This window comes from Manis javanica, chromosome 16, assembly GCF_040802235.1.
Source record: "Manis javanica isolate MJ-LG chromosome 16, MJ_LKY, whole genome shotgun sequence".
NCBI lineage: Eukaryota > Metazoa > Chordata > Mammalia > Pholidota > Manidae > Manis > Manis javanica.
The window spans coordinates 29,601,801-29,629,423 of NC_133171.1; the positions used below are offsets into that span (position 1 = coordinate 29,601,801).

General features: G+C 37.4%; 1 long non-coding RNA gene across 1 annotated transcript in view; it reads right to left on the reverse strand.

Moving 5' to 3' along the window:
• Window positions 1–8,061: 8,061 nt before the first annotated feature.
• The window catches only part of LOC118971372 (uncharacterized), a 376,061-nt gene continuing 356,499 nt past the window's right edge, over window positions 8,062–27,623 (reverse strand). Inside the window, exon 6 of the long non-coding RNA XR_005059781.2 lies at window positions 8,062–8,110. This is a non-coding gene — a long non-coding RNA (uncharacterized lncRNA). The remainder of the gene's footprint in view (window positions 8,111–27,623) is intronic.

Consider the following 27,623-nt stretch of genomic DNA (forward strand, 5'->3'; position numbering starts at 1 on the left):
TTTCATTTCAAAACTGCTGTTGAAAGCTCTATCCAATGACTGAGTATCTCTCACCATTACTTTAGAGAAAGATAAAGACTTTGTGTTCAAAAGAAAAGTAGAAAAATTTGATGTATTCGTCAAAGGAATTATATTCTGCAGAAGCCATTTCGGTTAATATTTTTGATATGGTCATAAGAACTGTAAATCACATACAAATACCACAGTTTGGAAGAGATAAAGGAGCTGGATAATTTAGAAGTGAGTAAGGAAGTAACTGAGAGTAGACAATCTAGGATTTCATAATGAACTGCAGTCATAGTTGAGAATGGGTTTTCTATCTCATAGGAAACCAGAGAAGTGTATCATATTTAAGGGGAAAAAAATGAGGTATTTTTCAATAGACAGAGATGGTGATCGTTTTTTATGAAAACATTCTAGATAGAATTAGGAAATAATTCTGACAGCAGAGAGCCACAGTGTAAGACTTTTTGGGTCTACATTTAAAAAATACCTTGACTTCCAGTTGTTGTGCTCATTCTGCAAAGTCCGTTTTACTGCCTTGCACCATATTAAATATGTATTTGTTAAAGAATGTCAATGATAATTAAGCCAGTAAGGATAATATCATAATCTGAAGTCAAAATTGACTCCTTTTGACAACTCACACCTATACATCACCATCGAGCTTTGATTATTTATAGAGGGTGAACACCATAAGGGGATAGTTGGGAAAGGTGATGGATTATAGGATTATATGTATATGGTTATACACATACACATGTGCATTTTAATTACTACTCTAGTATTTGATTGTTCTGGGTGTCAATAGTTTTAATCTATAACTTGACTCTATTAATTACTCTCTCCAAGCATGATTTTATGAATTGCTTTAAACTATCACTCTTTAGAATTTTAAGATTTGGAATTAAAAGAAAAAAGGTTATTGGATATCTTCAATGGAAAACTGTATTATACACATTCTCTTAGAGTGTGCCTTTGAAGTTATCTGATCTTAGTTTTTTGTTGCCTTTAAACTATAATTATAATTCTGCATATATATATATATATAAAATTCTGTAAATTGTAGATAATAGCACTGCATAAGCATTTTCTATAGACTTGCAGATAAAATTGGTTTGGTGCAATTTCAACTGACTTTACTTCCTCTAAGAAAAGTCAGTTTGGTGTTTATTTTATAAATTATTTCAATATTAATTACAGATTAGTTTCTGTTTCTTTGACTTTTCCTTTGAATTTGTTGAAACATCTTGTTACCTCATTAATAACTTAACATTTTTAAAAAATGTTCATTTTATCTATGAGTTACCATTTCACTTTTTAAAAAATATCATTAATAAATGAAGAAAGTTTAGTTACACTGAGAAGAAATCATTGGATTCAGTAAGAAAAAATTTACATTGTGAAGAGATTCACTTTTCTTTATAATGGAAAATAGAGAGGTGCTGATTCAGGTGGGTATTTATAGCAAATATATGACAATTAATGAAATGTTTATTTTTCATTGTATATTTATTCTTTATGTATGAAACCATGGTCACACATTACATTCAATACTCTGGTTCAAGTCACCATCATTATTCAATGGATTAATCTATCCACCATTCAGAATATGCCTTTATAATAATGGTCAATCAAGAATCCTACCCCAAAGTGGTCCAGTCAGAGAACTATGGATGGCTTTCTTCCCTTCCTGGTTTTAATTTTATGCCTGTTTAGGCCTTCCTAGACCCAGATAGTGATAACCAACAACTGACTATGTTTATTTATTCTCAGATTATACAAAGAAATGTTCAACTGCAGCCCTGGTATGAAGCAGTGATGATGGCTCAGAACCACACGGCACATGGATCACTTGTGGCCCTATTTCCTTTCAGAAACCAAGCTTTTGATAGTCACTGGAATCTGGACCCATTTGGCCCATGGATTCAAGAACAACCAGTTGTCTCTTTTTAGACTGACCAACTAGGCCTTCATGATCCCCTCAGCCCGGGAAAATGTTGGCCAGCTTCTTTCTTTCCCTCTGTTCCTGCACTGCCTCTCACCCAGGTCCTTAGAGAATCCACAAGGGCAACTAGAGAGGGCCCTCCTTCCCTTTCCTTGGAGCATTTACTTTAAAAAAAAAAACTGTCATTGTAAATTCTTTATCTGCCCCTTTGAAGTATAAATATTTTTAAAAACTTCTTGGCAGTTTTACAGCCCAGGACCATCTCAGGGAGCTGGGATTAAGCCTTTTGCAATGTAATCAAGGAAGAGAGCACCCCCTGCCTTCCAGTCTGTGGGGGAGAAGGAGACTTACGCGTCGTAGCTCCCAGTTGTAAAACTACCTCCTGCCCTGAAAATACAAGAAAGTTTGCTTTTCTGTTGTGTAAGGCAATTAGCAAACCCAGACGGCCCAGAAGGCACCCATCTCCACCCAAGTCCATTTTTGAAAACACTCCAAGCCCTTTGTTTCAGTAGAATTGAATTCAGACCACATTCTGATTTGTTTTCCTTATTGCCTTGAACAGTCTTCTTTGCCTTTTTAACTTTGTCCACTACGATTTTTACTTTGACAAGGCTTAAGGGTTTTTTTTTTGAACTAGATATGTTTTTTATCTTTTTGATATTCTTCTATCCTTCAGGTTTACTTGGAGGAGATTCATAAATAAACATACTATAGTGTTTTGACCAAAGGCCTTAATTTTTCTTTAGGAAGAGAGCAAAAGATTTAAAAGCATATGCTTAGAACCTAAATAAGTTACATAATTTTTTGTTTGTTTATTAAGAAGAGAGAACAAACTCAACTTCAGTAGGAGGTATTTTTTCTAGTGTGCAACACAAAGCATCAAATATAAGATACTTCTGAATAAAATGATTGGTCATTAATAGATCTCTGCAGTGGAAATGAGGTTTGATAGTTGGCTAAGAGTTTATCATGAGATCTATGAGTCATGCAAAGCTCTCAATTCATTTCCATGGAATGAAAACTGATGCTAAAATAAAGATCATTACTCATCCACCCTCACTGAAAAAAAAGTTGGTCCTTGGACTCATTTTACCCTGCCTGGGATAGGAGAAGAGACTAAGCAATGAATGTGAAACTCTTTCACTCCATGGTGAGAAATTAGTGAGCCATCTTTTCCAAAAGACAATGCATTTGTTTTTCAAACATTTTGCTAACAATATCTTGGGTTTTTTATTAGTGGTAGGATTGTAACAGCTTTCTTAGGTTACCTTGATATAGCTCATAAAGCAGTGGGAGGAAATGCTAGTTAGCTCTTTGTGTTTATGTATTTGTAGGAAGAGAAATTAATCTGTCTTAATCTGAAGAGAAATGAACGGATGTTTACTGTGGGATGTGTTTTCAGCTCGCTTCAACTAACCCTGCTTTTCACTATCAAAAGACTAATTGCCACAGGGTTTTATTCTTGAAATAGTTTTAAATATTTTATATCGAAATCAACATGGATAAGAATTTAAAATTCACATGAAGTTTAAAGCTAGTACCTTGGATTTTGCCAAATCTGAGATTAAGATGGATAGCCTTAGGCAGAGTTCTCAGCATTACCACAGAGAAAGGTGAATCTCCTTTGGTGGAAAGGATATTACCAAGTAAGCTTCTGAGCAAGTATGTGTTGGGTAGGGCTATTCTGTCTACCTGTTCATGTATGAAGATGGGCAGGTCAGCATTTTAAAATGCTCTCCTAATACTTATTTGCCAGCTTTTTAATATAGAAGCAAATCTTAATATAGCGATGTTTTAAAAACTGAGGTAATACAGAAGCAAAAAATATAACATTATCAATAACTGGTGTCTTATTTCTCAGAAGGCATCAAGGGAATGCTGATTGTTAACTGGAATTATGTTATGGATTTTAGTAAATTTCCACTCATTTAATTATAGACATGAAAAATATTCCTTTGCCAAAAGGGACTAATGACTCAATATTTATATAAATTCTTGGTTCGCTGCTCCTCTTTACAAACAAAACAGCAGGCAATAGTACCTATCCTTGGAAATGTAGAAAAATAAATATGGTGTGATAAATAAGGACTTAGGATCCAGGGCTAGCTGAGTTTGAGTCTAAGCCTTGACACTTGGTAGATGTGGTCCTTGTGCAAATCTCTTAATTCCATTGATACTCAATGTCTAAAGTTGTTAAAGTAGGAATAATATCTTCTTACAATAGTGCATTGAGGAAGAAATTATCTAAGGAGTGCAGTTAGCCTAGCACAGTACCTGGCACATAGTAGAATTTCAATCAAAGTTAGTCTGATTTTCCTCATTCATGGATGATTTAAAGATGCTCTGGGGGAGAATAAATATAATTTCAGAGTCACAACATTCACTTGCTTTAATATAATGACCAACAGAAAATCTGGGCCTATATTTCCTAAACTGTTCCAAGCAGCACACTATTCTACTAGCTGCTCATAAGAGCTTTGAGGGACATATTGATCAGATACTGTCACAAACTACTGGATGTATTATGTGCCTCCCTTGTGGAGAATACTAGGCATATTAGTGTATCATAGGCTTTAAAATGTGTGAAAATTAAAAAATAACAGAATTGCTTATATGTTCATGCATATTATCTTAGGAAAGCCTGTTAACAATAGCACTGTAGGCTATTTGTCCATCTTGTGGCAAAGTATGGAGAGATGCTCCAAGGAAATTGAGTTTTGATACGATTTGTAAGCAGATGACCAAATCTGGCACATGAAAGAGAATCATATTATGAGAAAAAATAAAGAGAAAATTGCAATAGGCCAAAAATTATTTCTAACTGGAAACAAACTCTGAGAGTTATGTGTTTTATTAGTTTTCTATGTTGCATAACAAATGCACACAGATTTGGCAGCCTAAAACCATACGCATTTATTATTTCACAGGTTCTATAAATCAGGGGTCTGTATATAGCTTAGGTGGATCATCTGCTTAGAACAGAACAAGGCTGTAATCAAGATATTGGACAGTTCTGGGTTCCTATCTAAAGCCTGACTAGGGAAGTATCCGCTTCTTAGATCTCCAAGGATGCTGGCAGAATTCATTTCCTTGTAGCTGTAGGGTTAGAATCTAAGCCTTCGTCTGGAGTGTATCATTTCTCATCCTGCTTTTAGCTATTTTCCTGATCTTTCCCCTTATCATTTATCTTCTGAATGAGCTTCATGTATTTACACTGTTGGATCTCATCTCTTTTATTACATAGTTGTCTTTTTTTGCGGAGCACACAAATCTCCAGTTACCAGAGACCTTGCATGTCTGAAAAGGACTTTGTTCTATGGTTAAGTTGTCTTTCACCTGTTGAATGTTGTTTTCTGGAAGCCCCTAGGTCTGCACACCAGTGCTAGGGCTCCCAATCTTTGGTTGTTCCTTCACTCTTTTGATGATCTATTTACATTTAAGAATGAAAAAGTTACTTGGAAGTTGTATGCAGGAGCAAGTCTTAATAAGTGGTGAAATGCTTTGTATGATAATCAGTTTCATGAAAAAAAACTCTTCAATCTCCACTTTGGTAGTAAGTATATAAGCTTGGTTTACTGTCAGGTAATAAGAGTACAAACTTGGTTTTTAAACACACTGAAAACTCCACAAGGCACAAGCCTACAATGTAAACAGCAGTTGTGCTAAGCATTAACTTTTTGTTCTGATAACTAAGAAAGGACAAGATGTGGAAAAAATAATTTATTATAATAAAGCTTTCATTTATTGGTTTTAGTAAAAGATAAAGCATTTCTAGTTCCTACTGTACTTCATGTCTCCAAACATGGGATCCCTTTTCTCCAACAACAAAGAAAAATAGAATCACTCTTCTTCTCTTCGTGAGGACAGTATTCTAGCAGCGATGCAGATTTGGAGGAGAAGAATCTGTGATTCTAAATGGCACTGGTGTAAGACTTTCAAGGTATTATGATCTCAACCTTGTTATTCCATTCCAACTCTTAATGTTTCTGATTGTGCTAATTTTATAAACCTTGTAGAGCTCTTAGGCAAATGTTTTGTTGGTTTCCTTTTTGAGGTAATGAGTTTCAGCCTTTTCCACTGAAATAAGAAAATCAATGCACTTCATTTTATTTTCATCTTTAAAATTCTGTAGTTCTGTTTCTATGCTTTTGACTCTCTTCTTCTGTTTATTGACCCTGTAGGTTCATGCCTACTTTGAGGTTTGTTTTTTTTCGTTTTGTAATTTATCTGAGGCTGAAGAGAGAAAAGAGGCATTTCCATTGTGCTTTGTGATCACGTTTCCATCCACGGGAAGGTTGCCTTATCTTACTGTGTCCCATCCACATTTGGATACCTAAAGAATTCTGTTCACTAGTAACAGACACTTCATATTATTCCAGTATGTACATATTTTTTTAGTTAGATGCTGATTGGAATACATATCACATTCTAAATTGTAGAATTAATTTTCATTTGCATCTAGAAGTTACTTTAATATAACTATATGTGAATATATTGCCCCATTAATAATTTAAATTGTCATTACAGTATATGTAATTTTTGGTTAAATTTGAAGAATATTCCCATGGAGGTGTAAGAAGATCTCTGCCCATTCCTTTTATCTTAAGATGCCCAGGTCATCATCAGTCACCACTGTCCTCCATGAAAGCCCAGAAATTTTCGATTTCAAAGTTATTCCTTAAATATTCTCTACTAATTTTAGTATGTAAATGAATTTTCAAGAGATATGAAATAACCTAACATGACAAATGTTTTGATAACTATGATACAGAAAGATACATAAATGCAATAGAAGAAATTAATGAAAAAGTAGTTCCAAAGATGCATCTAGAAGGATATTAGGTATTTTATATCAAAGAGATATCTTTGGAATCTTTCTTCTTATCTGCATGATAATTGACATAAAGTCTTATTTATAAATGCAATGAGTGAAAGGCAAATTAGATGTGATTTTATTTCTTACATTAATTAAAATATTCACTTTGAAGCCAATTCAGAATCCTGCACACCTCATATGGGATATAAAACATTTGTTTTAATGATTTAAAATCTCTCTGAAATACCAAAGATGTTCCTGTGCACACACTGTAAGTAGCATCAACATACCCCCATATTTGAAAACTAGTTTTTCTTCATACACACTAATTTTTGCACATATTCATGTTAATAATTAGGGATATTTATGTTTGTTATTATATACAATTTATATATTATGGTCATTTCCCTTGATTTTCCAGAACTATTACAATGTAACTGATGATAAAGTAAGATAAATGAATACTAAACTTGGAATAAATATGACATAAAAGGAAAATCACATGACTGTGTGGGGATGACCTGAATCTAGTCCTAGACCCACCATGCTTTCATATATCATAGTCTGGTAACTAAATTCAACTCTCATCGCTGCCTCCCGCAAAGGAAACACAGAAAGAGTCAGCACGAGTCCCAGGGTTCCACAGTTCTGAACAGTGTGACCATTCTGAACACAACTACAATGGAAAGTTCCTGCTCAAGACATGTTTCTTTAAAACTTTAATCTCCAAGAAGTGTGCTGAGACATGGAGGCTACAAATAGGATATATGTCATTGTCAATCACACTATGAGTTATAAGTGGGATGCCTGCAAGGGAAATGGGGAAGATGAAACAGAAATGATAGACGTCATGAAGAAGGTATCAACACATTGGCTTAACCACTTCCAACAGTAACAGTTATAAGGAAGGTCATCCTTTACCTATGTGATTTATGCTGTGAAGACAAGCAAACAATGTTTGTCATACTGATTTGTGCTGTAAATGGGGCTATCGTTAGGAATTTATCATCCTAAATCATTTGAAATACAGTATTGTGCATCTTCTAGGTGACAATGTTTGCTGTAACACTTCCAAATCAATTTTCAGAGTAATTTTTCTTGTTTTTGGAAGGAGCGCTAAACTAGAATTCCTCATCATCAGTGATTTTTTAACACAGTGATGGGTTTATGCATACCCGAAGGTTTTGAATCAATGAACAGTATTAGCAGGTCAAATATTTACTTTTATAAAGAAATCTACATTCCTCTTTTATGTTAAGCATTTGGAGAAAATATATGCTTACCTTCCTAGATAACTGGTGCCTTTGGGCCTGTCACTTTAATTTCCATAGGCTTACTTACTTTTCCTAAAAAACAGAAATAGCAATAAAGTCCTTCTCAGGATTGTTTTTTTGCACTATACAGGATAATCTATTTAAAGTATTTAGTACATTATCTTGGCACATAACAAATATGTGTTCATTATATGAATGGTTTATTTCTATTGGTAATTTGTATATATTCCACAGCAATATTTCAAAAGAGGCTTTTAGAAAGAATATTGATTCAAATTTAAGAATGTAATTAGAGAAAATTCCATAGAAAAATATTGTACTTTGAATAAGTTAAATAGAATTAAAAATAATAATAATAAGGATTTCCAGAACCACTAATTTGCTTATGGTATCATGATCATCGCAGAGGCATTTTTATTTGAGCATTTCCTAAACTCACTGACCACTCTGAATTGGTGAAGGACACAGGAGCATTATTAAGAGAGCTGTAATCCATAGGTTCGTACTTAAGAAAATGCTTTTTCATAATCACTATCCTCACCTCTTAGTCTTAGGTGTATTTCCAAGCACAGATTAAATTAAATGTGATTACAACTCATGATGGCTAATGAGATATCTATTTAGTTCATCACATGGATATAAGTCACTTTAGGTTAATTTATATGCAGTATTTGTTTGTCATTTTGGTATGTTTATATGAACATTAATGTTCTTATTTATTTCTCTTTAGGAAAATTTAGTTCACAGCTAGCTGTCATCATTTTTAAAGCATGAGCATTATTTTAAGACAGCTGAAACAGAGACAATAAAGTATTATAATAATATAAAAATAAATTCTAGTTCCCAATTATAATTATATATTCAAAATTATTTTGTAAAGAAAAACCATAAAAAGATGTGACTGTTCACTTTAAGAATATTTACTTACTAAATGTCTTACTTGATCATAGAACAACGCTTTTAACTTCTCAGCCTTATTTGAAACCTTAAAACTATTTATCTTTTATATGAGCACTGAGAGAACTGCAATGAAATCACACCGTTAAAACCGAGACCCAATAATAAATTCTGAAGTGTTTAATTTGTCAAATAAAAGCAGCCATTTAACCTATAAAAACATAACTAAACAAAGATGAATTAACTCAGTTGTGAAGAAGTTTCTTAGGGGCAGGAAACTGATTACGATGTTAAATCAGCATTTCAAATATAAATGATTTATAGGAATCATCCACAAAACAATAAAAAAATAAGTCCATCCTCAAGAAAAATGTGCAATTTTTAAATGCTAATCTAATGTTTTGTGCTTAGTCCAAAACTGTTCCCTAGGGCAAGAATTTTTTTTTTTTTTTTGGCAGTACCAGGTTGGTACTTGGAAAAAGGAGAAAAATAAAAGAAAAATATTGTTTTGATCCCACATTCTCCACCACATCCAAATCCATGTGTCCTTGGCATTTTATCAAATCCCAAAAAGTTTTAGTTTCTAATTTTTAAATTGGGATAGCTAATAGCATGTACCCCACAGGGTAGTTAGGAGGTTTAAATAAGATAATCTAAAAAAAAGTTCTGCACAGCAAAGGAAACGATCAACAAAATGAAAAGGCAACATAATGTATGGCAGAATATATTTACAAATGATATATATCATAAGGGGCTAATATCTAAAATACATAAAAAACTCATACAACTCAACACCTAAAAAACAAATAACCCAATTTAAAAATGGGCAGAGGAAGTGAATAGAAATTTTTCCTAAGAAGATATACAGATGGCCAACAGGCACATGAAAAGATGCTCAACATTACTAATCACAAGGGAAATGCAAATCAAAACCTCAGTGAGATATCACTTCATACCAGATGGCCACTATCCAAAACACAAGAAATGACAAGTATTGGCAAGGATGTGGAAAACATGGAGCCCTCCTACACTGCTGGTGGAAATGTGAATTGGTGCAGCAAGTTTATTACAATGCATATTAATAAGTCCAACTGTGGAAAGCAGCATGGAGATATCTCAAGAAACTAAAACAAATACCATGTGACCCTGTAATTCCACTTCTAGGAATTAATCGGAAGAAAGCAAAGTCACTTAATTCAAAAAGAAATATGCACACCTATGTTTATTGCAGGATTATGTACAATAACCAAAATAGGGAAGCAACCAAACAGTTGATAGATGAATGGAAAGAAGAGGTGGTGAATATATACAATGGAGTATTAGTCATAAAAGGAAGGAAACTTTGCTGTTTGTGACAAATGGATGGACCTACAGGGCACTATGCTGAGTGAAATAAGTCAGACAGAGAAAGACAAATACTGTGTTATTTCACTTATATGTGAATCTAAAATGCAAAAGAAACAAACTAAAAAGAAACAGACTCATGAATACTGACAATAGACCATTGGGGAGGGTGGTGGGGAAATGGATGAAATAGGTAAAGGGGATAAAGCGGTACAAATTTTAAATTATAAAGTAAATTAGTCATAGGAATGGAAGTACAGCATAGCGTATATAACCAATAATATTATAATATTTTGGTATGGTTGCAGGGGTAATTATACTTACTGTGGTGAGCAATCAGTAATGTATATAATTATCAAATCACTATGTTGTACACCTGAAATGACTATAATATTGTATATCAACTATATTCCATTAATAAATAAATAAGGTAACCCAGGGAAATGCCTAACAAAATCCTCATAATGTTTCTCAAAATATGTCCCTTGGGAAAAGATTGGGCATATGTATTTCAGCTTTAATATGCTTAATTATGTATACCTTTGACTTACAGATTGGGTTTATAAAGAGAGGACCATTTTTTAAAAGAGATCAAAGAAATTTTTGTCACTGAAAATGATATTAGATTTTTTGTTTTGTTCTTCAGATAACAGATTTTGTTTTAAAGGAGGAAGCTATACAAAAAAAAAAGTTTTATTTATGCCAACTGCTTGAATTTTTTAGAATATGTTCAAGTATTTACTAAGTTAATTTTTCCATTTACAGATTTTTTTCTTTGAAGTGTTTTAGCTATTAAAGAGTTCAGTGCTTTCCTGTTCATGTCTTAGAGGGTGCATGACTATGGAGAAGCCTAGAAGATTAGATAAGAGAACAAGTATTCCCACCTGACATTTACCATTTCTGGTTGAATATATTCCACACCTACATTGCTTATTTGTGTTTATTATGAATTTGTTATTTTTTAAAACAATATAAGGAATATTATTAAGAGAGATTAACAATGTCAATAAAAATTAACTGTAAATGTTTAGTGTATCAATAATTAATATTTTTCAAGAGAAAATTCTGTCAATTCACCATACTAATAATACCATGTTTATACTGATTGTATATTTACAATCATATAGTCATTCAATCATGTATATTTAAATTCACATTTAAAATAAGTCACATTTAGGTAAGTCAATTTTGAATTGTGTAGTACTTTTCTATCTCATTCCTTCAAGGAGGAGCCTAGTATTGTGTTTGGGCTTGGTTTTGGCTTGGGTTTTCAAATAAGGAGGATTAGTGAAAATCCATTTTCTTGAGATGACACACTGTTTTTCAATATGCTTGAAATTTTCTCTAGAGAAGAAATAAATTTTAATATGATGACCAAATGCATCATCAATATTTTTACTTCCTTTTTTTAGATGACTTGATGCGACTATAATTTTAACACAAAGTGTTTCTCAAATGTTAATATTTAGTAATCTTATTTTTCAATTTGTGTTCCGAATGCTTGTCACTGTAGTCATTCACACCTGTGTCCTTTAGTGGAGTAGTAACAAATGTCATGCATGCCAGGTGTTTATGTGCATGGCTGAAATTCAAAAGATAATCTGGGTTCTTTCAGATCTGTATATAGTGGAGCATTCACATTCTCCAGATAAGAATCAGAGATACTGGTTTTCATAACTAGAACTTCTTTGAAGTCATAGCATATCCCAGGGAGAAACAACTTAAATAATATAACTAAATACCATTACTTCTTTATTCAATGTGGGTAAAACTGCAATATTTCCAGAATCTCTCTCTGGGCCTTAGTGCGTCTCCATATCATTGTGTTTCAAAGGGGTGGAAATAAATAGTGCATCTCCATATCAATAGGTGATTACAAGGTGGATGGGGAGCAAGTGCCCACTGGGACATGAGAGGTTTGGTGGGGTCCTTTGGAGCCGGGTAGCAAGAGACATGGGCGAGCAGTAGACCACTGCTTGGACGCAATAAATGGGTTTCTCCCACTTTCTTTCACCCTTTGTCTGATTTCACCTTCAAGGTAATTTGCCCCAGGCTGGGAACGTATTTCCCCCCCTGCCCGAGTTACATTCAGTCATAGTGTAGTGCGTAAACTTAATTCCAATAGCGGACTCACCACTTCCTCAGGTACTCAGATCTGTTTGAGAATTGGAGGACTCTTAATAGTTTTAATAGACTTAAAACTTAATAGACGCTCTCATCATCCGCAACTTTTTAAAGAGCTGACTCTTTGACTCAGTAGCAAAAGCAAATAAAAAAGGTCACCACCACCATCTGCACTTAAGCAATGGCTAAAGCCTCAATAAACAACGGGTAAACAAAACAAAGTAAAACAAGAAGTGCCCAGAACACTGTCGTTCAGTAGATGAGATCTTTAAGTCTGAGGAAATGCATAGAAATACAAACTATAATTCACTGAAATCCCTGTGCCTTACAAAATATCCATTTTAGAGGCTGTCTTCATGAACACCCTGGTTCAAATTCTCTGCACATTTGGAAATCTGGTGGAGATTAAGAGCTGGGCCCTCAAAGAGGCCTGCATGGTCAGTACTCCTGAGACTCCTTTAAAAAATCAATCCGTATTTCTGCACTGTGTGTGTGAGAGAGTGTGAGTAACTCTTTTTTCTCTTCTTGGAATTTGTTTTTTTATTTTTTTTCTCAGTACTCTTTCTGTGTGTAAGTTTGTCTCTGAGAAACTTTCTTTCTGGGAAACTTGCCTGTCTGTCACAGCTCATTTGTAACAATACTTTCGGAGCTCCTTTCTCCTCTTCCTTATGGATATTTAGTCTCCTGTAGTATTTTTCTTTGCATTTAATTCATAACTACTGTATCACTTAACACAGTGAATAGTAATGATGTGTTTTATAGGCCTATTTCCATTCACGCCCCTTTATCATGCTTGCATTGAAAACATAGATTACATTTTGCACTTTATTTATTTGCATATCCATACCATTTAGCCCAGGCCCTGATACATAACTAGGACTCAAACTGTATTTGCTGCAGAAGAAATCAAATATTCACATATTCTGTGATGCTTGGTTTATACTATTTTTATTTTAATTGGTATCCTCCAAAGGGATTTTTTTCCCTGTTTGATGATATTCTCCAAATCTTTTTTGTTTGTTTCTTTTTCATTGAAGACCTGCAGAGAAGGTCAACTGCAATGTAAATTGGGACTTGCTCCCAACATCATCAGAAATCAAGCATCCAAATGCACGGACACACCTTGACCACTGCACGCTCCATTTTTGCAATCTGAAGGGGCAAGAAGCTACTCATGGCATTTCAAGGAACTCCACCTGAGTATCGATTCTAATGATGGTAATACAGAAGTAGGCAGATGAATCTGATAACAGCTGTATGGTTTGGGATTGACTTCATGTTTTTGGATTTTTATTTTATTTTATTTATTGCTGGAGCTATGCTTCTAGATAAATAACAGATGCGTTATTTGTAAACATGTGACAACTTTTCAATTTGGTCACTTCTGAGACTCTGATTAAAAGAGAAATTAGGTTTCTGTAATTGGTGTATATGAAGTGTCCCTTGATTTTTCCCCTTTCTCCATCTTCTGAAAAGTAAGTAGCCTCAACTCCATTTTTTTCCTCGAAATGTACTGGCACCCCAAATTTTACGGATGTGCTAACAGCATTTGTAATACCTTCTGTCAGCTGTCCCAAGGCCGACAAGATCACAGTTATTTTTTATTCCACTTGCTGTTTGCTTCTTGGTCCAGTGCTTCCTCAAGTTTGTAGCATCAGAAAAGTAAATGTATTTACAGCCAGTACATTCTAATATTAATTAGAACATTTAGCATAGGAAACATGAACATAATTTAGTTTCTTTAGCCCCATGTAATGTCTATTGGATAATTTCATTCATTTCAAGAGACTAGGGATAGAGCAATTTTAACCTAGAATATATGACCAATTTTGTTGAATTAATCTCTATTATCAATCTGGTACTTTATATAATAATCCAATATCATGAGAAATATAGAATCTCATTATTAATGTAGCAATGATTTACTGTTCATCTATATTATGCTTTGAGATTTCAGAGGAGTTTTTACTCTAGAGCTTTCATAGGATTTTCTTTGGTTAGTGAGTTATTGAACAATATTTATTTAAGTCCCACTTTATAGGGTTGCTGTACTGGGCAAAATAGCAGTGCTCCCTTAAGTAGAACCTACAGAAGTCAGTTGGTAGAATTAGGCAAGAATATGGAAAAAAAATAGTTTACTTTGCTAAATTTAAACCTGTAGAACAACAGCAAACACTGTCAGGGTAGGTACACGAAAATGATTCTCTCTGTTCATAAAGGGCAAAGAAATTATCGTCCTCTTTTCCCTTTTTAAGGACGTTTCCTTGGAGACATAGTGAATTTGAGCTTTCATTCTAAATTTTAGAATAGAAATAAATCTAGGGATAAGCTTTGCATCACGTTTTTAAAATAGATAGCTCCAAGGGATATCAAGAAAATATAGAGGTTATCTCTAATAATCTCTAGATTTGTAAAAATCACCTTTAGAATTGATTCAGGGTTCTTTCCGGAGACTTATAAAACATTGTCACAAGGGAGAACCCCATTTGTTTGTCAGAGCTAAGTTTCTTTTTCTCCTGCTTTGCTGTATGAAATGTATGACATTTTGCCCTAACTTCATTGTTGGTAGCCGTACCTGCCGCACCCAAAAATGGCGCCCAGCTTGAGAAAAAGTTGTAGGTAAAACAAAGACTACTTCTGGACAATCCCGCCACTTCCTGGCCGCATACCACATGCTAATTAGACCTTCCCCTGCTAACCAATTGGTGTATCATAGCAGCTATGCTAATAAAGCATCACAAGCAGCACGCAATCAGCTTAGAGCATGAGAACTATATAGCTAGCCCAGTCTTTCCCTTTGGGTCCTTCCCTTGATGATTGTATCACAAAAGAGCTGAAGATTAAAGCTTTCTGCAGAAGAATCCTGCTGTTGTTGCGTGCTGTTCTTGCCGGCGAGGACGGGGCACGCGACAGGTGGTGCCGAAACCCGGGAATCAGAACATCACCGGCACAGGGAGGACCCTTCAGACATCTGGAGAGGATTCAGAACTGCAGGACGGAAGAAAGCCCGGAGAGGTAAGTTCCGAGAGACGCGCTTTTAAGGGTGGCAGCTGATGGTTCTCTGTAGATAAAGAGACACCATGGGGAATGCACCATCATTAGTTTCAGCCTTACAGGCAGTTCTCAAGGAAAGGAATTTGAAAGTTTCCACCAAAGTTTTAGGCTCCTTTGTAAAAGAAGTAGACCGAGTTGCCCCTTGGTTTATCTGTTCAGGGTCCCTCTCCATCCCGAGCTGGGACAAGTTAGGGAAAGATCTCGATCGAGAAGAAGAAGAGGGACAATTGAGAGGAGGCACTAGACCGCTATGGAAACTGATTAGAGCTTGCCTACAAGATGAGAAATGTGAAAAGGTGATAAAAGCAGGTCAGAGGGCTTTGTCCGACATCCAAGAAAGTATGTCAGAAACGGAACGGGAGACAGAGCTGGCTCGCGGCCGAAAGAGGACTGCTAAAACAAAAGTTAAAAATCCCCAGAGTGAGGGAGGGAGCCCGTCTAGGGCAAAAGCGAAAGAGCCCCGAGAAGCAGGTGACGACCGCCTCGGATAAAATAGCAAATACCCCTGGAAAGAGTTGAGGGAACTCCAACTTTCCAATAGGGAATCAGAAGATGAATTAATGTCCCCGGAAGAGGAGGAAGAGACCAGAGTCTCTAGAACTGCTAAGTGCAAAAGTACAGATGTCAGCAAAACGGAGACGCAAACTAAAGGGAAAATGAAAGTGAGACGCTCCTCATCGCCCTTAGCCCCGCCGCCCTATGCGAACGGCGCACATTCCTTCTGTGCTCCAGAGGATTTAAGGGCAATTAGACGGATGTTCCCCGTAATCGAAGACAATGGAGCACGTGCCCATCAACCCCTTACCCATAAAGAGGTTAAAGACCTCGCAGAGGCTGTTCGGACCTATGGAGTCTGCTAATTACACCCTAGCGCAGATTGAAAGGCTGGCAGAATCAGCTATGACACCCTCAGACTGGCAATATGTAGCAAAAGCTTGTCTTTCTAGCATGGGACAGTATATAGAGTGGAAGGCACTATGGCATGATATAAGCATGACCCAGGCGCGTGATAACGCTGCTGCGGGGGAACCCGCGTGTCATTGGTCCTATGATATGTTGACAGGCCAGGGACAGTGGGTAGCCAACCAGATCGCTTTTCCTGTACCATTGTACACACAGATAAATGCGTGTGCTACTAAGGCATGGAAGGCCCTCACTAATAAAGGACAAGTGTCAGGTAATTTAACAAAAATAATTCAGGGACCAAGCGAGCCATTTTCAGACTTCGTCGCTCGCATGATGGAAGCTGCAGGCCGAGTGTTTGGAGATCAAGAACAGGCCATGCCCCTTGTCCAACAACTAGTGTTTGAACAGTGCACCAGAGAATGCAGACAGGCAATTACCCCCTGGAAGCAGAAAGGATTGTCTGCTTGGTTGAAAGCTTGCAGGGAAGTAGGAGGGCCCCTCACCAATGCAGGCCTAGCTGCCGCTATATTACAGAGTCATAGACAAGCAAAAACCCTTAATAAGAATGTTAAGTGTTTTCAATGTGGACAACTAGGTCATATGAAGAGAGACTGTAGAGGCCCAAATTTCGAACAGACGGCCCAGAAAACCCCTGGAGTGTGCCCGAGATGTAAGAAAGGCAGACATTGGGCTAAGGAATGCCGATCTGTTAAAGACATAGAAGGGAAACCCTTAGAGTCGCCAAAAAACTCCCAGAGGGGCCCCTGCCGCCAGGGCCCGCAAATATATGGGGCAGCCAGCACACCAGTGTCCTTCAGGAGCAGCACAGCCCCCCAAGGAGAGCCACTCCAGGTTCCGCGGGATTGGACATCCGTGCCACCACCAGAATAGTGTTAACTCCACAGATGGGAGTTCAGCCCATCCCCTCAGACTTTAAAGGCCCCTTACCACCAGATACAGTGGGGTTGCTCTTGGGGCGATCTTCTGCTACCTTGAAAGGCCTTGTAGTCCACCCCGGGGTTATTGATCAAGACTATAAAGGACAGGTAAAAATCATGTGTTCAGCCCCCAGGGGAATCTACCCTATATCCCCAGGAGACCGCGTAGCCCAACTCTTAGTGTTGCCTAGTCTCCATGCCAATTATCCAGGTACCACCACGGAGAGAGGAGAAAAGGGCTTTGGTTCCTCTAATTATAACTCAGCCTTTATAGTGTTAGATTTGGCAGACAGACCAAAATTGACCCTCAAAATAGAAGAAAAGAGTTTTGAAGGGATCCTAGACACTGGAGCAGATAAAAGTATTATCTCTGCAAACTGGTGGCCCTCCAAATGGCCTGTAACCCAGTCCTCACACTCTTTACAAGGTTTAGGATATGAGTCTAGTCCTACCATTAGTGCCAAACCATTGAGATGGCAGGCGCCTGAAGGGCAAAAAGGTACAGTTACCCCTTATGTGCTCCCACTACCAGTCAATTTGTGGGGGAGAGATGTCATGCAAGGCCTAGGCCTTAAACTTATTAATGAATACTCCACCCCTGCCCAAGGCATGATGATGGATATGGGATATATTCCTGGTAAAGGACTAGGGAAACACCGACAGGGACGCATAGAGCCTATCCTTCCCAAAGTAAAAAATGACCGTCATGGCCTGGGTTTTCCCTAGGGGCCATTGAAGACGCCATGCCCATACCTTGGCTTACAGAGGAGGCCATATGGGTTCCTCAGTGGCCCCTATCCTCTGAGAAATTAGAAGCAGCTCACCATTTAGTACAAGAACAGCTCCAATTAGGACATTTAGAACCCTCTGTGTCTCCATGGAATACGCCCATATTTATAATCAGAAAAAGGTCAGGATCATGGAGATTGCTTCATGACTTGAGAGCAGTAAATGCTCAAATGAGGCTGTTTGGACCTGTCCAGTGAGGACTGCCACTTCTCTCTGCTCTACCCAAGGAATGGAAAGTAATCATAATAGACATCAAAGATTGTTTCTTTTCCATACGCCTAAACACCAAAGATAAAGAAAGGTTTGCATTCACCCTGCCAGCTATTAACCATGAGCAACCAGACGCCAGATTTCAGTGGAAAGTCCTCCCTCAAGGGATGGCGAATAGCCCCACCATATGTCAACTGTATGTTCAGCAAGCGCTAGCACCAATTCGCGAAAACTACCCCAAATTGAAAATTATTCACTATATGGATGACATCCTTCTCTGCTCCCCACAATCAGCAGAAGTAGAAGAGGCCTATGTGAAGCTCACTAAATCCCTAGAGACTTGGGGACTGAATATAGCCAGTGAGAAAGTTCAAAAATCTAGTGTTAGCAAATTCTTAGGAGCCACCATTTATACAGATGTAATTTGCCCCCAAAAGCTTAAGATAAGACATGATCAGCTGCGAACTTTGAATGATTTCCAGAAACTCCTAGGAGACATTAATTGGTTGCGGCCATTTTTAAGGGTACCTACCACTGACTTGAAACCACTGTTTAAAATCCTAGAAGGAGACTCACAACTAACATCTCCGCGCTCCCTTACACCTGAGGCAGTGCAAGCTATCCATAAAGTAGAACAGGCCTTAATGACAGCACAATTGAATAGGATACAATTAAATGAACCCTTTGAATTATGTATCCTTCCTACTCCGGGACTGCCAACTGCAGTTTTGTGGCAACGAGGGCCACTGCTCTGGATCCATCCCCAAGCCTCTCAGGCTAGAACGATAGAATACTACCCAGCTGCCATAGCCAATCTCGCTCTAAGGGGAGTAAAAAACTCATTTACACATTTTGGGAAAGCTCCAGCAACAATCATAACCCCTTACAATATGGAGCAGATACAAATATTATGTGCTATGAATGATGATTGGGCCATACTTGCTTATAGCTTCTCAGGAACCTTTGATAATCATTTCCCAAAACATCCCCTCATCAATTTTGCTAGAAATCATCCCCTGGTGTTCCCTCGAGTCACTAGCTTAACCCCGCTACCACATGGAAAGACAGTCTACACAGATGGGTCCAAGACAGGTACAGGCGCTTATGTCCATGATGGCGAAGTTGTAACGAAAAACTATACACCCAATACTCCACAGATAGTAGAATGTCATATAGTTTTGGAAGTACTACAAACCTTTCATGAACCTTTAAATATTGTGTCAGACTCTAGTTATGTTGTTAATGCAGTTAATTCCCTAGAAGTAGCAGGACTGATCAAAGCATCTAGTTCAGTAGCTACCCTGTTCAAACAAATACAATCACAATTACTCCTTAGACGTTCTCCTTTATATATAACTCACATTAGAGCACATTCAGGCCTTCCCGGGCCTATGACCCAAGACAACCACTTAGCAGACATTGCAACTAGAAGTATAGCTTTCCCTCTGCTAGATCCTGTCGCCACAGCTTCAAAATTCCACTCACAATTTCATGTCACTGCCGATACGCTGCGCAAGCGGTTTAGCATAACCAGAGCCGAAGCTAGGAACATTGTTCTTAGCTGCCAACACTGCTGCAGTTTTCTTCCCACACCTCATGTTGGGATCAATCCTAGAGGTATTAAGCCTTTACAGGTTTGGCAAATGGACGTAACACATATTTCTTCCTTTGGGAAGCTGAAATATGTACATGTATCTGTAGATACTTGTTCGGGAGTCATATTTGCCTCCCCATTGTCTGGAGAGAAAGCTTCCCATGTCATTCACCACTGTCTTGAGGCTTGGAGCGCATGGGGGTTACCCCAAATCCTCAAAACAGACAATGGTCCCGCCTATACTTCTGCCAAATTTGCTCAATTTTGTCATCACATGGGAATTAAACATATCACCGGTCTTCCTTACAATCCACAAAGTCAAGGAATTGTGGAGCGCGCGAACCGCACTCTCAAATCCTATCTAATTAAACAAAAAGGGGGAGTTGAGGACATACCCCCCACACCCAAAACAGCTATAGCCCTAGCACTCTTCACTCTCAATTTTTTGAACCTGGATACTCAAGGCCGTACAGCGGCGGACCGCCATAATCAGTGGCCAAAAGACCCACAAGAACTGGTAAAATGGAAGGATGTATTATCTAACCAATGGAAAGGCCCGGATCCAATTATAATAAGATCCAGGGGAGCTGTATGTGTTTTCCCCCAGGGTGAAGAAAACCCCTTCTGGATCCCGGAACGCCTGACCAGGAAAGTCCTGAACAAAGGAGATGGCGTCTCTGTGCCTGTGGATCCTGATCTTGTCGATGGGAATCCTGACTCAGGGAGTACTGAGATGGGGAATATTGTCAGTCTTCCCTAAGCCCATGCCTGTTCGCTATAATGCAGCAGTTTTTCCACGCTTTTTTACTACTAACTCTAGCATGAACCTGCCTTATTTGCCATTAGATTCCCTAGCAGCTTCTTTAGGAGAAAACCGAACCTTTGAAACCGATGGATCTTTGTGCTTCACCACTCGTAACCACTCAAATTGCCTGTCCCTTAAACAGCATATGTACGGGTGGTTTAGCCGTGATAGGAAATCGGGTGAATTTAGTCAGTCCTTTCGTGAGAATAAGACCTACACTAATGCAGTAGTAAGCCTAAAGGTCCTTTGGATTAATGGTACATTTATGAAACCTCCTATTAAGCGGATTAACTATAGCAACATATTCTTCCCTTACCGCCCCCGTCAACCCAAATATGCTCCCCATTGTGTGGGAGATTATGAGGGAGAACAATGGCCCTGGACTGATTGCCAGTCACATGCTACAACCTGGGCAGATGAGGGACACAAATTTTCCTTGTCCCCAGATATGGAGGAAATTTCCGGCAGTGTTTATAGAAGGGTGGCAGAAGGAGGAGAGTTCCAACAAGATGTAGGCAGGAACCCCTTCGATAAATGGCTGCTGTGTGGAGTTAATGGTTCATGTTCAGACCTTTCTCCCTTTATTGTCCTACAAGGGGGAGGGATCGGGATGTCTGATAGTTCCTGTACCTACGAAACTACAAGCCCAGCCTTAAATGGCAAGACTGTATACCAGGTGAATAAGACTACTTATAATATTTCATGTCAAAGAGTTGCACCAGCCCCTGGCCAATATCCACCTACTCCGGTATGCGTGTATCCCCCATTTCTATTTATCTTATCCAATAACAGTTTTGACTCTTGCTCCAATGACACTTGTTTCTTGTCTCAGTGCTGGAATATAACTGTCCATTCCAATGCTTTAGTGGCCCGCATTCCTCGCTGGGTCCCTGTCCCAGTAGATTCACCTGATTCCATGACCTTGTTTCGTGAGAAACGTGACTTTGGTGTCACTGCTGCCATAGTGGCTTTAATATCTCTGGCTGCAGTGGCTGCCACTGCAGCTGCCATAGCCTTAGACACCTCTGTTAAAGCAGCTGCAGAATTGAATAATCTTGCGGATTCAGTAGCCACTGCTCTGGACCGCCAATCCTCACTTGATGGAAAGATGAAAGGAGGAATTATGGTCCTCAATCAGCGAGTAGATCTAGTGGAAGAGCAACTAGATGTGCTCTGGCAGTTAGCCCAATTGGGATGTGAGCGAAAGTTTCGCGCTCTCTGCATTACTAGCATACAATATGAAAACTTTACGCGAGCAGCTAATCTGTCACGAAGCCTGTCCCAATATCTTTCAGGGAACTGGTCCCAAGACTTTGATGGAATGTTAGAAGAGCTACGGCAAGAAATAACCCACATCAACTCCACCCGGCTAGATATCTCCGTGGCAAAAGGACTCTCTTCCTGGTTCCACAGAGCTCTCTCCCACGTTAAAGAGTGGGCGGGCATGGCTGGGATGGGTGTATTCATGCTTGGAGGTCTCATGCTCCTACTCTGGTTGTTATGCAGGCTTCGTGCCCAACACAGGCAAGATAAAGTGATCCTTTCTCAAGCCTTGATGGCGGTAGATATTGGCGCCTCTCCCCAAGTATGGCTCAATATGCTCAACAAAGAAGCTCAGCTTTAGCTTGAGGTAGCCCTTGCACCCTGAGCCTTTGTGGCATTGCACCAGGCTAAGGTACCTGTTCGCTTACCCGAAGCTTCTCATACGAAACTCGGTACAAGAGGGTCACTGCACAGGCCCAAGCCCGTTGTACCGGGCGGTCCCACCGTCAGCTAGAGGGTGCGAGGCACTGCACTGCAAGAGGTCATGGGCCCCTCTGTGAGACATGCCTGATTGCATGGGGGTGGATGTCTACAAACCCCTCTCCGAAAATAGGACATCAAATGCTTCTGGAGATCAGGCCTCTATCTCCACCTCAGCTGACAAGTTCCGCCCTGAGTTTCAAGAAAACAAAAAAGGGGGAGCTGTTGGTAGCCGTACCTGCCGCACCCAAAAATGGCGCCCAGCTTGAGAAAAAGTTGTAGGTAAAACAAAGACTACTTCTGGACAATCCCGCCACTTCCTGGCCGCATACCACATGCTAATTAGACCTTCCCCTGCTAACCAATTGGTGTATCATAGCAGCTATGCTAATAAAGCATCACAAGCAGCACGCAATCAGCTTAGAGCATGAGAACTATATAGCTAGCCCAGTCTTTCCCTTTGGGTCCTTCCCTTGATGATTGTATCACAAAAGAGCTGAAGATTAAAGCTTTCTGCAGAAGAATCCTGCTGTTGTTGCGTGCTGTTCTTGCCGGCGAGGACGGGGCACGCGACACTTCATGACCACTTTAATGCTAATTTATACATATATAAATCTATTAATGCTAACCCAATTATAAACTATGTTTTCTCTCTCTTCTGTATTGGTATATGCTAGTCTTCAGTTAGCAGGCCTGTCTTATTCCTGCAGCACACATGTGTACACACACGTATGCAATACTGCTAAGAATATGCCCAATGTTGTATAGCAGATCTCTAGAACTTAGTTGTCTTACATAACTGAAACACTAAATGAACATCAAACAGTGCCCCCCACCCCACCCCATTCCTCCTCCCTTGCCAATCACGATTCTACTTTCTGTTTCTATGGGTTTGACTCTTTTAGCTACCCCATATAAATGATATTATAATGTATTTGTCCTTCTGTGACTGGCTTATCTCTGCATAATGTCCTCTAGGTTAATCCATCTTTTTGCATATGGCAGGGTTTGCTTCTTTTTTTAAGCCTGAAAAATGTCCCATTATATGTATATACCACATTTTTTAACTCATTCATCCATCAGTGAACACTTAGGTTATTTCCATATCTTGGCTACTGGGACTAATGCTTAATTTAACATGGGAGTGTAGATATCTCTTGGCAATCCTAATTTCAATTGCTTTGGTTATATAATCTGAAGGATTACTGAACCACATTTTAGTTCTCTATTTAGTTTTTTTGAGGAATGTCCATACTCTTTTACAGTGGCTGTGACAATTTACATTCCTGCTAACACTACAAGGATTCCAATTTTACCACATCCTCCCCAACACTGTTTCATCTTTTTTTAACAATAGCCATTGTGACAATTGTGAGGTAAATATCTCATTGTGAATTTGATTTGCATTTCCCTGATAATTAGTGATGCTGAGCATCTTTCCTATACCTTCTTACCTGCTAACCATTAGTATCTCTGAAAAAATGTCTATTCAGTTTCTTCGCCTATATTTAAATTGGTGTGTGTGTGTGTGTTTGCTATTGATTTGTATGAGCTCTTTATATATTTTAGATATTAAAATGTTATGAGATACATGGTTTGCAATATTTTCCCCATTACATAGTTTATATTTTCACTCAATTGTTTCTTTTGCTGTTTTACACATTTTTAGTTTTACATAGTCCCACTTGTCCATTTATGCTTTTGCTACTTGTGCTTTTGGTGTCATATTCAAGAAACCATTGCTAGGTTTTGTTTTCTCCCATGTTTTCCTCTAGGAGTTTCACAATGTTATGTTTTTAAGTGTTTAATACATTTTGAGTTGATTTTTGGGTATGGTGTAACATAAGGGTCCAGTTTCACTCTTCTGCATGAGGATTATTGTTTATTTAAGAAACTATCTCCTTCTCATTGTGTGATCTTGTCCCCTTGTTGAAGATCAGTTGGCTGTATAAAAAAATGGGTATTCATCTGGGTTTTCTATTATGTTTATTGGTTGATATGGCTGTTTTTATGACAGTATCATACTGTTCGGGTTACTGTAGCTTTGTGCTATATTTTGAAATAAGGAAATATGATGCTGCTTCTCTTAGAGGTTTGCTTTGGCTGTCCAAGGTTTTCTGTGGTTTCATATGAGTTTTAGGATTCTTTTTTCCTATTTCTATAAAACAATGTCATTGAGATTTTGATTAGAGTTGTTTTGAAACTGTGGATTTCTTTGGAGACTATGGATATTTTAACACTATAAACCTTCAGGTCCATGAACATAGTTTGTCTTTCCATTCATTTGTATCCACGGTGTTTTGTAGTGGTCAGTGTGTAGGTTTACTGCCTCCTCTTTTGTCATACTTAAACCTAAATATTTTATTTTTTTAATACAATTGTAAATCAGATTTTTTTGGTTAATTTCCTTTACAGATAGTTTGTTGTTAGTGTGTAGAAATACCATTGATTTTTTTGGATGTTGATTTGATATCCTGCAACTTTACTGAATTTGTAAGTATGGAATGAATTTGTCTCAATATAATAAAGTCCATATATGAAAAGCCCAAAACTAATGTCAATTCACTGTAAAAATCTGATAACTTGTCCTCTAAGATGAGGAACTAGTCGAGGACGTCCTCTCTTGCTACTTCCATTCAACATAGTTCTGAAAGTCCTAGCCAGAGCAATTAGGCAAGAAAAAGAAATAGAAGGCACCCAATCAGAAAGAAAGAAGTGAAGATCTCTATTGGCAGGTGATACATTACATGCTGAAAACCCTAAAGACTTACCAAAAACGCATTGTTCACTGGCAAAAGAACCTTTTATTCTTAGTACTTTGCTTCTCGGCATGCTTTATATAATGCAAATATGGAAGAAATCATAGTGACCACAAACTAGAATCATAAATCCCATCACAAATGTAGAGTATACATCATTTACCCTAAAGAGCCAACAGCTCTTAAGTATTAGACTGGGTACTCTAACAAAGATCTCATTAAACAGTGTCTAAAGTTTATTTTATATTCACAATGACTCCAAAAACAAATTAAATAATAAGTAGGTCAATATATGATTTAAAAATATTAGAGAGTTGAAAATTGAAGAACACTTATTAATGTATTTAATTTGGTTATTTTGCCTTTTAACTTTTTCAGTGTTTCAATCATTAAAAATAAATAATAATATGACTATAACACATTACTTGACTCAATATTACTCAGTAAATAATTGCCAAAATTACCATATATATATATATGTATCAGAACATTTTACAATTTAAATTGACATTTAATTTGTAGCCATTAATTTTTCCAAAAGTACATTTTATATAAATGTAGACTATTATTTTTAAAATAATGTAAATTCATAGAAACATGTATTACTCTATTAAATCAATACATGTATCTTATTTTATGTTATTTAAAAATTTTTTAAATATGAAATTAAATATTAGTCAAAGTTACTTGTTATTTGAATTATTCAATGTAAGAGTTATATGGCTTTTAAAGCTTTCAATCAACCAGTAAACATTCAATAAAGATAGAATGTTTTCTATTAAATAAGAGCAAGGTAAATGCTATTAGATTTAAAAGCTTATTGCTTAATAAGCTTTTAAATTACTGAAATCCATTTTACAGTCCGTTTTTAAAATAATTGCTCACTAATGGGTGGCATTATTCATTTGTGAAGAGTGCTTGGAGCAAAGTTTTAAAATAGGTGAAGTTTTAATTCAATTTCCTCATGCACTAATTTTGTAATTTACTCTCCTTGTCCCTTTTTGTGCCCAGGTCACCAAGAACTCATGCTGCTCTTAATACTTTGTATCAGCAAACAAATTCATTCCGCATTGAGTTTCTGTTTATCCTTCCATTCTTCTCAAGATTATTTCTACTTTAAAACCTGCCCAGCTGTACAGTGACAAGGGATAATTTAGGAGGTGGGTAGGAGAAATATCTAAATGTAAAATCAAAGATATCAGGCTATTGTAAAAGAATCCTGGATTCCTTTTAGATAATTGGATGTGTGCAGAATGCTACCAAGTATTTCAGAATTTATGACAATTTTATTTTAGGGTCTGGAACAAAATGGGTCTGGAAAATGGAAACTATCGTCAAGTTAATCACCTTTTAGGTGGCCTAATCTTTATGTTGAAGTGTTTAGAAAGTCCCTACCTGCTTGAAATCACCTTTCATAGTAGATATGCACCATTGCCCTTGATTATCTCTTGTGAAATTCTTTGATTAGAATTTTTCCCCAGGGCTGAACCATGAATACATACACCCACTTGGTTGTTAACAGCTTCCAAAAACAAACAAGCAAAGCAGCGATCTGCTTGCTCCTAGTAGAGGAATTGTGCCGGAACTCTGCTTAATAGTTCCCTGACTAGTGAGGATACCGACACAAATACTCCTCAAACAACATCCCTTTATAAATGCCCTTAAGACTAATTCACATCTGGCACACGGCCTTAATGTGGACTGCTTAATTAGAAATGTAATTTCTTCTTATATGCGTGTTTCTACGTGCAAGTCAGAGTAATGGTGGAAATCAATTCATGTGAAACTGTACTGCAGAGACACTCAGTAAATACTTGCGAACCATGTGCAATTTTTGTACAGAGGGGTCAGAGTGATTAAAAGAATAAGTAGAATTTCATTGACTCAGTTAAAATTATTATTTTTAGCATGAAAGTTTAAAATGCTATATAAGAAATGGTCACTTGAGTGTGATACTAACTGCAGAAGACATTCCCTGCAGAGTGCTGGCTGACTGCCTAGTATTTCAGATGTCTAGCTTTGATTCAAGCTTTGAAAGAAAAAAGTGGAATAGTTCTTTATTTTCTCAAGTTTGCTTAACTGTGGTTATTAAGAATGATTTGCTCTTACTACAGAACACATTTTAGTAGCAAATTGATCTGAAGAGGTGTTCTGTCAATCTTAATTTAACATGCCTTATTTATTGGTTGTGGAATATTCAAGAATCAGTTGAGGAGAATATTCAGACTTCATGTCTAAAGCCTAGCTTAGAATCATGGTGTATTAAAAACAGAAGGGAAGATAAGAATTTAGGTATTTCAATTCTATAATTACACTATAATATTTAATATTGGAAAAGCAATAAATAAAATTAATGGCAAGCTACTAATATACACATAAATAAAACTCAATCTAAGTTCTGTGTAATAATAGTAAAATTTCT